Source organism: Schistocerca serialis, chromosome 1 (assembly GCF_023864345.2).
Source record: "Schistocerca serialis cubense isolate TAMUIC-IGC-003099 chromosome 1, iqSchSeri2.2, whole genome shotgun sequence".
Taxonomy (NCBI): domain Eukaryota; kingdom Metazoa; phylum Arthropoda; class Insecta; order Orthoptera; family Acrididae; genus Schistocerca; species Schistocerca serialis.
Window position 1 is genome coordinate 452,710,431 of NC_064638.1, and position 16,153 is coordinate 452,726,583.

The 16,153-nt window shown below is 38.2% G+C and overlaps 1 protein-coding gene across 2 annotated transcripts in view; it reads right to left on the reverse strand.

Annotated features, from left to right (window-relative positions):
- The window catches only part of LOC126473142 (uncharacterized), a 561,035-nt gene that overhangs the window by 16,348 nt on the left and 528,534 nt on the right, over window positions 1-16,153 (reverse strand). The window lies entirely within an intron of this gene.

The window sequence follows — 16,153 nt, forward strand, 5'->3', positions numbered from 1 at the left end:
CTATCCTGTGCAAGCTTCTTCATCTCCCAGTACCTACTGCAGCCTACATCCTTCTGAATCTGCTTAGTGTATTCATCTCTTGGTCTCCCTCTACGATTTGTACCCTCCACGCTGTACTCCAGTACTAAATTGGTGATTCCTTGATGCCTCAGAACATGTCCTACCAACCGATCCCTTCTTCTAGTCAAGTTGTGCCACAAACTCTTCTTCTCCCCAATTCTATTCAATACCTCCTCATTAGTTATGTGATCTACCCATCTAATCATCAGCATTCATCTGTAACACCCCATTTCAAAAACTTCTATTCTCTTCTTGTCTAAACTATTTATCATCCATGTTTCACTTCCGTACATGGCTACACTCCATACAAATACTTTCAGAAACGACTTCCTGACACTTAAATCTATACTCAGTGTTAACAAATTTCTCTTCTTCAGAAACGCTTTCCTTGCCATTCCCAGTCTACATTTTATATCCTCTCTACTTCGAACATCATCAGTTATTTTGCTCCCCAAATAGCAAAACTCCTTTACTACTTTAAGTGTCTCATTTCCCAATCTAATACCCTCAGCAACACCCAACTTAATTTGACTACATTCCATTATCCTCATTTTGCTTTTGTTGATGATCATCTTATACCCTCCTTTCAAGACACTGTCCATTCCGTTCAACTGCTCTTCCAAGTCCTTTGCTGTCTCTGACAGAATTACAATGTCATCGGCGAACCTCAAAGTTTTTATTTCTTCTTCATGGATTTTAATACCTATTCTGAACTTTTCTTTTGTTTTCTTTACTGCTTGCTCAATATACAGATTGAATATCATCGAGGAGAGGCTACAACCCTATCTCACTCCCTCCCAAACCACTGCTTCCCTTTCATGTCCCTCGACTCTTATAACTGCCATCTGCTTTCTATACAAATTGTAAATAGCCTTTCGCTCCCTGTATTTTACCCCAACCACCTTCAGAATTTGAAAGAGAGTATTCCAGTCAAGATTGTCAAAAGCTTTCTCTAAGTACAAATGCTAGAAACGTAGGTTTGCCTTTCCTTAATCTTTCTTCTAAGATAAGTCGTAGGGTCAGTATTGCCTCACATGTTCCGATATTTCTACGGAATCCAAACTGATCTTCCACGAGGTCAGCTTCTACTAGTTTTTCCGTTCATCTGTAAAGAATTCGCGTTAGTATTTTGCAGCTGTGACTTATTAAACTGATAGTTCGGTAATTTTCACATCTGTCAACACCTGCTTTCTTTGGGATTGGAATTATTATATTCTTCTTGAAGTCTGAGGGTATTTCGCCTGTCTCATACATCTTGCTCACCAGATGGTAGAGTTTTGTCAATGCTGGCTCTCCCAAGGCTATCAGTAGTGCTAATGGAATGTTGTCTACTCCCGGGGCCTTGTTTCGGCTTAGATCTTTCAGTGCTCTGTCAAAAACTTCACGCAGTATCATATCTCCCATCTCATCTTCATCTACATCCTCTTCCATTTCCATAATATTGTCCTCAAGTACATCGCCCTTGTATTAAGATGGCTTCGCGTATAGAAGTGTGTATAAATAGTTCCACGGTAAACGGCTACATATCGAGTATAAATTGTATAAAGTGCAATAACTACATCGCGAAAGGTATCAAGTTATGTGCAGTGTCGCAAAAATGGATTCATACAAAGTGTTTCATGGGAACGGAAGAATGGGACACGAAATGTGACTGTGGCATGGAATGCTCCGATCTACTAATGGTAGCTTTGTCAAGATACGATAACTGCATAGAAGAAAGTGTTACTACATCGCTTCAGCAAGACCTTGTGCTTGCAAATCGTTATGTAAATAAGTTAGAGGAACTAATAAAGCAGCGGAATTATGACGATTTAAAAAATGAGTGTAATGAAAACATACCGGCAATTTTCGTTTCAAACAAAACTTCTGCTAGTAGTAAACGAAATCTTTCTGGCGGTATGACATCATCAGTAAATAGAGTGCAAAGAAAAACGGGTAATAAAGACACGACAGGATGAAATGTGAACTCAAAAAATAAGACAAGTGAATCTAGATCATCTGTGTGTTCTAACGAGAGAAACAGGTTTGATGTGCTACAAGAAGATGAAAATTGTGAACAACAAAGCACTGGGGTAGATAAAAACTTCATAGTTCAAGAAAACAGCATAAGTAGCAAGAAACATTCGTACAACAGACACAGCACTTACACAAAAAGTTCACCTAAACACAAAAAAAGAATAACAGTGTTTGCAGACAGCCATGGGCGATCAGTTGCAGCTAACTTAATGCATCAAAGTCATAATAATTTCGTAATCCAAGGAAATGTTATACCAGGTGCACCATTAACTTCAATACTTGGAAGCTGTAACAACTTGCAAGATCTCACAGTGAATGACACAGTTATAATCTGGGGTGGCACAAATGATGTAGCCAAAAACGAAGCAGACAAGGCATTAAAGGCTATAACATCAGCATTAATTAAGCTTCAGCACACAAATGTAATCATAGTAGGGATACCCCATAGATATGATCTTGAAAGCTGGTCTTGTGTGAATGATGAAACCAGGTGAACAAATAGGAAAATAGCCAAAATAGTGAAATCTTTCCAAAACACTCAGTTTGTAACAGTCCCTGAGAACAGAGACTGGTACACTTCTCACGGACTACACCTAAATGCTAATGGCAAGGAAGAAATGGCCAGAACTCTACTTGCAGCCATCTCTCCAAAAAATCAACTAAAGCCTGCAATATCACTTGAGTGGAAGGATCCAGATGGAACTGAGCAAATAATACCACAGCAAGAAAAAATTACACTACCAGAAACTAACCACAATGTTGTCAAGAGGACAGTAACGAACAATGGAGTAGGAAGATCAGTTTGCAGGAACAGGATATTCAAAAGTCCAGAAACACATTGTGCTCCTAGAAGATCCTCAAGACCAATAAAACCCAGAGTTCAAAGTGACATGTTTTTGTGGGAAAGTAAAGCAACTAACAAATTCCCAGGACTGGGTAAAAACAACTGGCCAAGCCAGCTAGTTAAAACAACAGAAGCTGTTGCATCAACTGCAGACTCTTCAGCATCACTTACTCAATCAAATGTGGTGGAGTATACAATTCCAGTTACTGCAACACCAGGCAGCTCGGCACCTCCTCGGACTGTACGGAGCAAGAAGGCACCTCAACAGCTACCTTGACAACTAGACAGACCGAAGCCAGGTTGGGTAGTAGATCAAGAAATGCAAGATCGCCAAAGAACAGGAACACTTTTAGTGCCTGGATCCAGAACTTATGTAAGTGAACCAACTCAGTGCATTTTTAAGGAAGATAATCAGAGTGACCAGTTAAAAATACCACTAAGGCTCATGCACCTAAACATACAGTACCTTAGAAATAAGCTTAATATATTACAGGTTTTTGTAAGTGAACAGTCACCTCATATAGTAGTGTTAACTGAACATGGATTAAAATCTGATGAAATTATTTACTGTAAACTAGAGGGCTACTCCTTAGCAAATAGTTATTGTAGACAGCAACATAAGGGTGGTGGTGTGGCAGTTTACATTAGTGAGAATCTCGAGTACAAGAATATAAACTATCTAGACCAGTACAACAAAGAAGGCTTGATTGAAGTGACAGGCATTGAAGTCCACACCAAAGAGTGTAGAGAGGTTATGAGAGAACATAAAGTTATTGGGATTTACCATCCACCAAAGGCGGATGTAGTTAGCTTCATAGACATATTTAGTAGAGTAGTGGGACGTTGTGGTCCCAGGGACCTAACTATACTTGGTGATCTGAATATTGAGGCAAAATCTTCCAGTTTGTGTAATATGAGGTTAATAGATACTCTTAACTCATATACTCTCATAAATGTAGTAAATAGTGATACCAGGGTAACAAAGTCCATATCTAGCAGAATTGATTACGTTATACTATGTAAACATATTAAAGACAGTGTTAGGTGCTGGAATATGGATTTTCACTACTCTGACCACAAATGCCAGCTTGTAGAGTATGTAAACACAAGCATCCCAAAAATGACAAAAGTTATCGAAAATAAAAGAATCCTAAAAGAGGGTAACATCCTTGCCTTAAGAAATAAATTAGCTATAGAGGACTGGGATCTGGTTTACCAGACTGAAGGATCTGAAAACAAATGGGCCAAATTCTATGATACTATGCTAAGACACTTTGACAGATGCTGCCCTGTTAAGAAAATACAAAGAGTGTTCAACCATAACCAAAGTGCAAAAACCAACAGACTGATACTTCCAGCAAATATGATAAAACTCAGGCAAAACATCCAATACCTGGATGTGTTACACAAGTCAACAAACCTGCAGGTTTTTAAGGCCAAGTACGACGAAGCCAAGAAAATCTTTAAGAAAGAGCTTTCAAATCTAAGAAAACAGATATACAGCAGTGAAGTAGCTCAATCAGACAATATAGCCAAGACCTCGTGGAGAATTGTAAATCAATTTCGCAAAGCCACACCGAAGCCAGAAACTGAAATTTTAATTATAAGACATGAAGGAAACACAATTAAAGATCCTAATAAAGTCTGCAATGTTTTCAATAAATACTTTATATCTGTAGCTGTTAGTCCAATTAATAACACAGTTGTGAGTAGTGAGGTAAAGCTCTGCCCCTTTGAAGAGCCACCTTTTGAATTCAAACAAGTAAGTGAAAAAGAAAGAGGCAAGATAATAAATAACCTAAAGAATAAGTTCTCATCTGGATGGGATGGTTTGAGTAGTATCGTGATTAAAAAATGTAATAAGGAATTAGTTAAAATAATCACCCTCCTGGTAAACTGCAGTATCAGAGAACATACATTTCCAAATGTATTGAAATGGGGCACAGTTAAACCAGTGCATAAAAAAGGATCCAAGGAAGAGGTTTCAAATTTCAGGCCCATATCATTAATACCTGTCTTCAGCACAGTATTTGAAGCTGTGCTGCTGACACAACTTAGTGACTATTTCTTGAAAAATAAGTTCCTAATAGAGACACAACACGGATTCCGAAAAGATCATAGTACTATCATAACAATTATGGAATTTCTTCACAAAACGTATGGTGCCCTTGATCAAGGAATGCAAACAGCTGGCATATTTCTAGACCTTACTAAAGCCTTTCACTCGGTAAACCATGAGTTACTTTTAAGTAAACTTGAGTCATACAATGTAAATGCTGCATCCATGCAATTGCTGGCTACATATTTATTTAACCGCAAGCAGTGTACAAAGCTGACTTACAAAATCAATAATCAGATCATTAATTTCCAGTCCAAATATGAGACAGTCACACAAGGTGTACCCCAGGGCTCAATTTTGGGCCCTTTCCTTTTCATAGTGTACATAAATGATGTAGAGCAACCTTTCAACTCCCAATTGGTAACCTATGCAGACGATACCTCACTGTTATTTCTTGGTAAACAAAATGATGAGTTAACGTTGGTAGCCACTGAGGGACTACAGCAAATAACTACTTATTTCCAAGATCAAGGTTTGAAAGTTAATATCAGTAAATCTCAGTTATTGCCATTTAAACTTACAAACTCACACCAAACCTCTATCAGTAACATAGGTGGAATTGAAGTAGTGGACACAGAAGGCTGCAGATTTCTAGGTATTCACCTAGATGAAAATCTAAGATGGGTAAACCATATCAAATTTTTATACAATAAAATCAGCAGTTCATTACATCTAATCACCCAGTTATCAAAAGTAGTTCCACATCAGACATTAAAAACAATTTATTATGGAACCATTTTTCCACAGACTAATTACGGGATAGAGATATGGGGTTGTGCTGCCGACATACATATGAACAGAATATTAACCCTACAGAAAAGAGCAATCAGAATTATCCATGGATTAGGGTATAGAGATTCATGCAGGGAAATCTTTGTTCATCATAAATACCTCACAGTCTACTCACTGTATCTTTACAAATTAATTATATTTTTTGTGACACATCAAAACAAAGAAACAAAGTGCTCTGATATGCATGCCTATAATACAAGAAATAAAGACTGCTACTACAGACAAAGAACAAAATTAAAAACAACAGACCATAGTCCATGCATTAGTGGTCAAATATGGTACAACAGATTACCGAGTTCTATAAGGGGCCACAAAGGGAACTTATTCAAAGTGAAACTGAAACATTTCTTGATTGACAAGTGTTTATACTCTTTAAGTGAATATTAATATTAAACTAAAATAAATTATTGTGTATATATATATATATATGTATATTTTGTACTAAACTTGTAAAAAAAATGATATGACGTTTGCAAAAGACACCAGTTGGTGTCTCCATGCAAAAAAAAAAAAAAAAAAAAAAAAAAAAAAAAAAAAAAAAAAAAAAAAAAAAGTACTCCTTCCACCTTTCTGCTTTCCCTTCTTTGCTTAGAACTGGGTTTCCATCTGTGCTCTTAATATTCATACAAGTGGTTCTCTTTTCTCCAAAGGTCTCTTTAATTTTCCTTTAGGCAGTATCTATCTTACCCCTAGTGAGATAAGCCTCTACATCCTTACATTTGTCCTCTAGCCATCCCCACTTAGCCATTTTGCACTTCCTGTCGATCTCATTTTTGAGACGTTTGTGTTCCTTTTTGCCTGCTTCACTTACTGCATTTTTGTATTTTCTCCTTTCATCAATTAAATTCAATATTTCTTCTGTTACCCAAGGATTTCTACTAGCCCTTGTCTTTTTACCTACTTGATCCTCTGCTGCCTTCACTATTTCATTCCTCAAAGCTACCCATTCTTCTTCTACTGTATTTCTTTCCCCCCATTCCTGTCAATTGTTCCCTTATGCTCCCCCTGAAACTCTGTACAACCTCTGGTTTAGTCACTTTATCCAGGTCCCATCTCCTTAAATTCCCACCTTTTTGCAGTTTCTTCAGTTTTAATCTACAGTTCATAACCAATAGATTGTGGTCAGAGTCCACACCTGCCCATGGAAATGTCTTACAAATTAAAATGTGGCTCCTAAATCTCTGTCTTACCATTATATAATATATCTGAAACCTTCTACTATCTCTAGGGTTCTTCCATGTATACAACCTTCTTTCATGATTCTTAAACCAAGTGTTAGCTATGATTAAGATATGCTTTGTGCAAAATTCTACCTGGCGGCTTCCTCTTTCATTTCTTAGCCCCAATCCATATTCACCTACTACGTTTCCTTCTCTTCCTTTTCCTACTGTCAAATTCCAGTCACCCATGACTATTAAATTTTCGTCTCCCTTCACTACCTGAATAATTTCTTTTATCTCATCATACATTTCATAAAAAAATAGGAATGCGGATAAGCTACTACAAACAGCATAGTGAACGCGTTATTGTGGCCAAGATAGACATGAAGCCCACACCTACTACAGTAGTACAAGTTTATATGCCAACTAGCTCTGCAGATGATGAAGAAATTGAAGAAACGTATGACGAAATAAAAGAAATTATTCAGATAGTGAAGGGAGACGAAAATTTAATAATCATGGGTGACTGGAATTTGGTAGTAGGAAAAAGAAGAGAAGGAAATGTAGTAGGTGAATATGGATTGGGGATAAGAAATGAAAGAGGAAGCCACCTGGTAGAATTTTGCACAGAGCACAACTTAATCGTAGCTAACACTTGGTTCAAGAATCATAAAAGAAGGTTGTATACATGGAAGAACCCTAGAGATAGTAGAAGGTTTCAGATATATTATATAATGGTGAGACAGAGATTTAGGAGCCAGATTTTAATTTGTAAGACATTTCCATGGGCAGGTGTGGACTCTGACCACAATCTATTGGTTATGAACTGTAGATTAAAACTGAAGAAACTGCAAAAAGGTGGGAATTTAAGGAGATGGGACCTGGATAAAGTTACTAAACCAGAGGTTGTACAGAGTTTCAGGGAGAGCATAAGGGAACAAATGGCAGGAATGGGGGAAAGAAATACAGTAGAAGAAGAATGGGTAGCTTTGAGGGATGAAGTAGTGAAGGCAGCAGAGGATCAAGTAGGTAAAAAGACGAGGGCTAGTAGAAATCCTTGGGTAACAGAAGAAATATTGAATTTAACTGATGAAAGGAGAAAATATAAAAATGCAGTAAAAGAAGCAGGCAAAAAGGAATACAACCGTCTCAAAAATGAGATTGACAGGAAGTGCAAAATGGCTAAGCAGGGATGGCTAGAGGATAAATGTAAGGATGTAGAGGCTTATCTCACTAGGGGTAAGATAGATACTGCCTGAAGGAAAATTAAAGAGACCTTTGGAGAAAAGAGAACCATTTGTATGAATATTAAGAGCTCAGATGGAAACCCAGTTCTAAGCAAAGAAGGGAAAGCAGAAAGGTGGAAGGAGTATATAGAGGGTCTATACAAGGGCGATGTACTTGAGGACAATATTATGGAAATGGAAGAGGATGTAGATGAAGATGAAATGGGAGATATGATACAGCGTGAAGAGTTTGACAGAGCACTGAAAGACCTGAGTCGAAACAAGGCCCTGGGAGTAGACAACATTCCATTAGAACTACTGACTGCCTTGGGAGAGCCAGTCCTGACAAAACTCTACCATCTGGTGAGCAAGATGTATGAGACAGGCGAAATTCATTCAGACTTCAAGAAGAATATAATAATTCCAATCCCAAAGAAAGCAGGTGTTGACAGATGTGAAAATTACTGAACTATCAGTTTAATAAGTCACGGCTGCAAAATACTAATGCGAATTCTTTACAGATGAGTGGAAAAACTAGTAGAAGCCAACCTAGGAGAAGATCAGTTTGGATTCCATAGAAATATTGGAACACGTGAGGCAATTATGACCCTACGACTTATCTTAGAAGAAAGATTAAGGAAAGGCAAACCTACGTTTCTAGCATTTGTAGACTTAGAGAAAGCTTTTGACAATGTTGACTGGAATACTCTCTTTCATATTCTGAAGGTGGCAGGGGTAAAATATAGAGAGCAAAAGGCTATTTACAATTTGTCTAGAAACCAAATGATAGTTATAAGAGTTAAGGGCCATGAAAAAGAAACGGTGGTTGGGAAGGGAGTGAGACAGGGTTGTAGCCTCTCCCCGATGTTATTCAATCTGTATATTGAGCAAGCAGTGAAGGAAACAAAGAAAAATTTGGAGTAGGTATTAAAATCCATGGAGAAGAAATAAAAACTTTGAGGTTCTCCAATGACATTGTAATTCTGTCAGAGACAGCAAAGGACTTGGAAGAGCAGATGAATGGAATGGATAGTGTCTTGAAAGGAGGATATAAGATGATCATCAACAAAAACAAAACGAGGATAATGGAATGTAGTTGAATTAAGTTGGGTGATGCTGAGGGTATTAGATTAGGAAATGAGACACTTAAAGTAGTAAAGGAGTTTTGCTATTTGGGGAGCAAAATAACTGATGATGGTCAAAGTAGAGAGGATATAAAATGTAGACTGGCAATGGGAAGGAAAGCGTTTCTGAAGAAGAGAAATTCGTTAACATTGAGTATAGATTTAAGTGTCCGGAAGTCATTTCTGAAAGTATTTGTATGGAGTGTAGCTATGTATGGAAGTGAAACATGGACGATAAATAGTTTAGACAAGAAGAGAAAAGAAGCTTTTGAAATGTGGTGCTACAGAAGAATGCTGAAGATTAGATGGGTAGATCACATAACTAATGAGGAGGTGTTGAAGAGGATTGGGGAGAACAGAAGTTTGTGGCACAACTTGACTAGAAGAAGGGATCGTGTTCTGAGGCATCAAGGGATAGCGAATTTAGTATTGGAGGGCTGTGTGGAGGGTAAAAATCGTAGAGGGAGACTAAGAGATGAATACACAAAGCAGATTCAGAAGGATGTAGGTTGCAGTAGGTACTGGGAAATGAAGAAGCTTGCACAGGACAGAGTAGCATGGAGAGCTGCATCAAACCAGTCTCAGGACTGAAGGCCATAACAACAACAACAACATTTCATCAATTTCTTCATCATCTGCAAAGCTAGCTGGCATATAAACTTGTACTACTGTAGAAGGCGTGGGCTTCATATCTATCTTGGCTACAATAATGCGGTCAATATGCTGTTTGTAGTAGCTTACCCGGACTACTATTTTTTTAATTCATTATTAAACCTACTCCTTCATTACCCCTATTTGATTTTGTTTTTATAACCCTGTATTCACCTGACCAAAAGTCTTGTTCCTCCTGCCACCAAACTTCACTAATTCCCACTATATCTAACTTTAACCTATCCATTTCCCTTTTTAAAGTTTCTAACCTACCTGCCCGATTAGGGGGTCTGACATTCCACTCTCCGATCTGTAGAACGCCAGTTTTCTTTCTCCTGATAATGACATCCTCTTGAGTAGTCCCCACCCGGAGATCCGAATGGGGGACTATTTTACCTCCAGAATTTTTTACCCAAGAGGACGCCATCTTCATTTAATCATACAGTAAAGCTGCATGCCCTCGGGAAAAATTACAGCTGTAGTTTCCCCCTGCTTTCAGCCGTTCGCAGTACCACAACAGCAAGGCCGTTTTGGTTAGTGTTACAGGGCCAGATCAGTCAATCATTCAGACTGTTGCCCCTGCAACTACTGAAAAGGATGCTGCCCCTCTTCAGGAACCACATGTTTGTCTGGCCTCTCAACAGATACACCTCCGTTGTGGTTGCACCTACGGTACGGCTATCTGTATCGTTGAGGCACGCAAGCCTCCCCACCAATGGCAAGGTCCATGGTTCCTGGGTGGCAGTGAAGTATAAATGTAAATAAATCATATAAATGTAAATAAATCATAAAGAGAGACTGCTACACACATCAAAAAGTGTAAACATTAAACAGCAGGTACCTACATAACGTTTTTGTGGATATTGTAATTCATTTATTGAACTTTTGATCTTTATTGAAGTTATCTCGAACTGAAGTATCTCTGTTGTTGTTGCTGTCCAGTAGTTCTCAAGATGTGACAGCAGGAGAGAAGATATCTGTGCATGTGGTCAGTGTGAGTTAATGTGTTACAGGGCTATTACAAATGATTGAAGCGATTTCATAAATTCACTGTAGCTCCATTCATTGACATATGGTCATGACACACTACAGATACGTAGAAAAACTCATAAAGTTTTGTTCGGCTGAAGCCGCACTTCAGGTTTCTGCTGCCAGAGCGCTCGAGAGCGCAGTGAGACAAAATGGCAACAGGAGCCGAGAAAGCGTATGTCGTGTTTGAAATGCACTCACATCAGTCAGTCATAACAGTGCAACGACACTTCAGGACGAAGTTCAACAAAGATCCACCAACTGCTAACTCCATTCGGCGATGGTATGTGCAGTTTAAAGCTTCTGGATGCCTCTGTAAGGGGAAATCAACGGGTCGGCCTGCAGTGAGCAGAGAAATGGTTGAACGTGTGCGGGCAAGTTTCACGCGTAGCCGCGGAAGTCGACCAGGGAGCTAAACCTACCACAGCCGACGATTTGGAAAATCTTACGGAAAAGGCTAAAGCAGAATCATTTCTTAAACAGGAGATTGGAAAACCGATGGATCGGTCGTGGTGGAGATCATGATCAACAATTCATGTCATGGCCTCCACGCTCTACCGACTTAACCCCATGTGGTTTCTTTCTGTGGGGTTATGTGAAAGATTTAGTGTTTAAACCTCCTCTACCAAGAAATGTGCCAGAACTGCGAGCTCGCATCAACGATGCTTTCGAACTCATTGATGCGGACATGCTGCGCCGAGTGTGGGAGGAACTTGATTATCGGCTTGATGTCTGCCGAATCACTAAAGGGGCACATATCGAACATTTGTGAGTGCATAAAAAAACTTTTTGAGTTTTTGTATGTGTGTGCAAAGCATTGTGAAAATATCTCAAATAATAAAGTTATTGTAGAGCTGTGAAATCGCTTCAATCATTTGTAATAATCCTGTAGTTTCATGCCCCACTGGGAATTTGTACAATTAATCATAATGAGTGGAATGCATCATTTTACATTCACAGTACACATTCATTTGTAAATATGGCTACATGTTGGCCATTTACAAATTTTTCTCTCTGTTTCATAGAGAAAAAAAGTGTCTCTATAAAATGCATAATTTTATTTTCTGAAACTATTTTTTATCTTCCACTCATCATATTTCATTACAGCAGAGGTTGAAAATGCCGCCTCAGTTGTAAATTACTTTATATTCACATGACCGGTTTTGGACTGTTATAAGCCCATCCTCAGGTGTCATAGCTGAGCTGTGGTCCATGAACTGTAACAAATCTACTTTTAGTTCAAAAAACTGGTTCCTATTAAAAGTATTTAAACTGAGTACTGGAAAAAAAGATTTACTGCAGTTCAAAACTAAAAATTGTATGGTAAATGAAACCCACATAATCTTAGAAACCAAGAACTGAAAGAAGCAGGCTGTGTTAGGTTTTTAGGAATGCATATGAACCAAAATTTTTCATGGTCTTCACATATAAAGTGCTTTGCAAATAAATTAAACAGACTGACCTTTTCAATGAAGACTCTGTCACATTCAGCTAGCTTGGAACAAGAAAAATAGCTTACCACAGCTATTTTGAGTCAGGTATAAAGTATGGTATTATTTTTGGGTTAACACAAGTAAAATGATTAGAATATTAAAATTACAGTAACCAGGTGTTAGAAATACAGTATGTGTAATGCAAAACCAAAAGAATCCTGTTTCCCACTGTTAAAATGTTAATGCCCCCTGTTTTTACATTTATGAACAGATTGTTTTTGTATACAGTAACCCTAAGTCATTGATGGACGATGACTTTAAACATCACCACAGCACTAGGAACAAAGGGAATTTCATATGTCCCACAAGAAAGAAAAATAGATAGATAGATCCACAGCATGGAGGTAGGGCAACTGGATCAAAAACTATGAAAGTTGTTAGTACGTAAATGCTATTATTCCTTGGAAAGGATGCAGAATGATGATATGAAAATCTGGGCAAGAAAGCAAATGGTTGTTAATTAAGCGTAGCAGTTTTATGTCAAATAAACAACTTTAATAATTACATTCTTTATGTTAATGCTCTTGTTATGTATTATTTCTGTAATACAAATGAATTCTAATTGCAGTGTTGATGAGTCCTCTGTACATTAAATCTATGACTTAATTTACTATTCAAAATTCTGATTCTGATTCTGAATGTTTCACGGTCACAGAAAGAATTCACACAACTGTCCTGTAAGAAATTCCTGACACTCGAAGTAGTTGCTACGAACTACAGGCTTTTGAGAGAGTGCTTCAAATTTCTTAAAGGATCATTGCAATTGTCCTAACCAGTCTTTCAGAATGTCTTTTATGCTTAAGATAACTGGGTGGACTGCAACATGAGAAATCTTTTGCCAGCTCTTTATCTTGAATGGCAAGTTTTCATATTTTTTAAGTTTTCACTTGCTGAGCAGAAGCCCAAGAGAGGTCACTTATTTTGTATATTTTGACTCCCTGTTTTATGGAATTATCCTTTGGGGCATACCACTTAACATAAATAAAATGTTTTTTCAGCATAAGTGAGTAGTAAAATGTGTAAAGTAGATGACCGTACATCTTGTGGAAGCCTTTTAAAGGGCTTTTGAATTCTTACACTCAGTTCCTAATACAGTTATGGTACTCTTTATTATTTTTAAATTGGAAATCCCTGAAAATTCAAAAGGAAATAAAAATCTTATGACTAACCACTCTTTCTATAAATTATCTGAATATCTAGAATCAGGGACTGAAGGGTCCTCTGAGCTACATGGCAAATAGCAGTGTTTGTTGTAAACTTGTATGACAAGTAAAAATGTGCTTGCTGGGATATCAATAATTACGTGCATCTCTGTCCAGAGAGCAGGGGAATATCTGTGGGCGAGTCAAAGACAACAATACTTTCTGAATCATGATACAATGTAGCCATGTTGATGTTCTGTTATTGGGACATTCATTATCCCCAGTAGAGAAATATTTCCACCTACTGTAAATAGGACTCAGTATTTACAGTTTACAATAGTATTTTCCAGAGAAAATATTTTTTACATTTTCTTTGGAAAACACCATTGTAATCATGTGAATATTAAGCTGCTAATAGCAGCTAAATAGTAAAACTGAGGGAGCAGCAGCTTTTTTCAAAATAGCAGCTTTCTTACTGATTTACTCAGTTAAATTTAGATGTCAAAAGCAAGAATAGCATTAAGCAGTATAGTGATAATTTATTGCTAATACACGGTACACGTTTAGTTTCTATGATTTCTTTGGCTTATATTAATGTACACCTTGGCTCATTTCACATCCATGGAGGTTCTTCTACTTGTTGGGATCTACAGAACATATTGAGTTTATACATGATTTTGTGAAGCAAAATTATCTCAATAAGCTGAACAAGCTTTTTTTTTTCTTTTTTAACTCTGATAATGAAAGGTGGCAGTGTATATGGCAGTATACACTACAATTTTTTACTGGTTCTCAGACTGCAATTTGTTTTTATTGCTCCCAAGTCTCCAACCACGTGCAGTCATTTACAAAGTGCAATATTTTGACAACATACCTTGCCAAACTAGAGTCTACACCCAGCATTCAGTGATCATTTCCCTCCACTACTCCAGTCATCGTGCCATCTGGGTGGGTAATGGGTAAGGGGTGGGGAGCAAGAAGAGTATAAAGCAGGCATGATGTAGTGAAGATGATCTTCTACAGGCTTCACCTGAAGATGACGCCAAGGTACACTACTGAAATACTGTGTTTTGTAATGATTGCATGCAGCTCAACATGAGCAAGTGATACAAACAGTTGATCGAGCAGGAAAGCTTAAAATGTCAAATTGTTTTTACCATACATAACTTATTATGCAGGTGCAGACATTCACATATATTTTATTGTGGGATGCAGATACAAACACAAGAGTATAATACTTTGACAATTCAGGCATTCCCAGTGGATTTGCTGCATTCTGTCTGTGCTAGATTATTTGTATAAACCCCACAGTATTTCACTGAGCCAACTGCCCTACATTTTAATGTGATCGCTCCGGGTGATTACTGGTAAGTAGTCAGTGCTAGTATATATACTGAGGTGGTGTTCTTTGGAAGATTGCTTTCACAGATCAAGGATGCACAATATTATTGCTACAAGATAGATGATGTTAATGTGTCAAAAAAGCCCTACTGCAAACCAAGATGTAGGCTTCAGCGTGTGTAGGAAGCCCAGTGCTTACTGTCAAGTGTCACTGTGACTGGGAGCAGAACCAAAAATAGATGCTATGTGGACCTTTTGTAAATTCTTACTGTTTTTATGGAGCACGTAATTAAGTACAAATATAAAATTTTGTGGGAACTGACTGGGATAATAGCTGCTGGTAAACCTTTTGGGATGTAGGGTTGTGATCCAAGAAACTCTTCTGTTCCTGATGTTTCATCCAGGACTGCGCTGGACATCCTCAGAGATGCTCCTCCACTGAGTCTTGCTGACTTACTGGTCGGATGTCCGAGAACGACGTATATATACTCACATCCCGAAAGGTTTACCAGCAGCTATGTCATCCAGCTGTGAAAGCCTTCACTCTATGACTGGGATAATGCCAAGTGGACACCTGTCAACTATGCAACAATGGTATACCCAATGTTAACACTCAGAAAACCTGCAGTACAAACAAGCAGGGTGCTCACTGCCTCAGACTGTGCAAGACAGAATGTCAGGAACACATGATTCAGCACTTAGACAACAGTGCAGTGCAGGTGTAAGATTCTTCAGTAATGTGTCTAAGTGTAGCAACTTCACCTAGGGATGACACAAAAATGCTTTTCAGGCAGTAAACTTTGCATAAAGGAATGCTCTGAAGTTAAATATTAGTCTAGCCAAGAGCAGTGACAGGCTCAGAATACAAGAGAACATTTGGTCACTGATATGGGGGAATGAGGCCATTGAATGCTATGAAACCCTGTCCTCCTTCCACCGATTCTCAGGATCTGGTCACTCCATCTGCATCACTGATACCAATGGAAGGCCAGCTCTGCTAGCTGCAGGATGACCTGCTATGCTGTGTGCGGCTCTGCTCTTCAAGCTGTATTCCTGCTAATCATACTTGTGGCCACAAAAGGAGCTGTTCATCTTGGGAAATGGGTGCCAGTGCTGCAACTCCTGAGCAATACAAGTACTTCTTTACCAGTTGTAT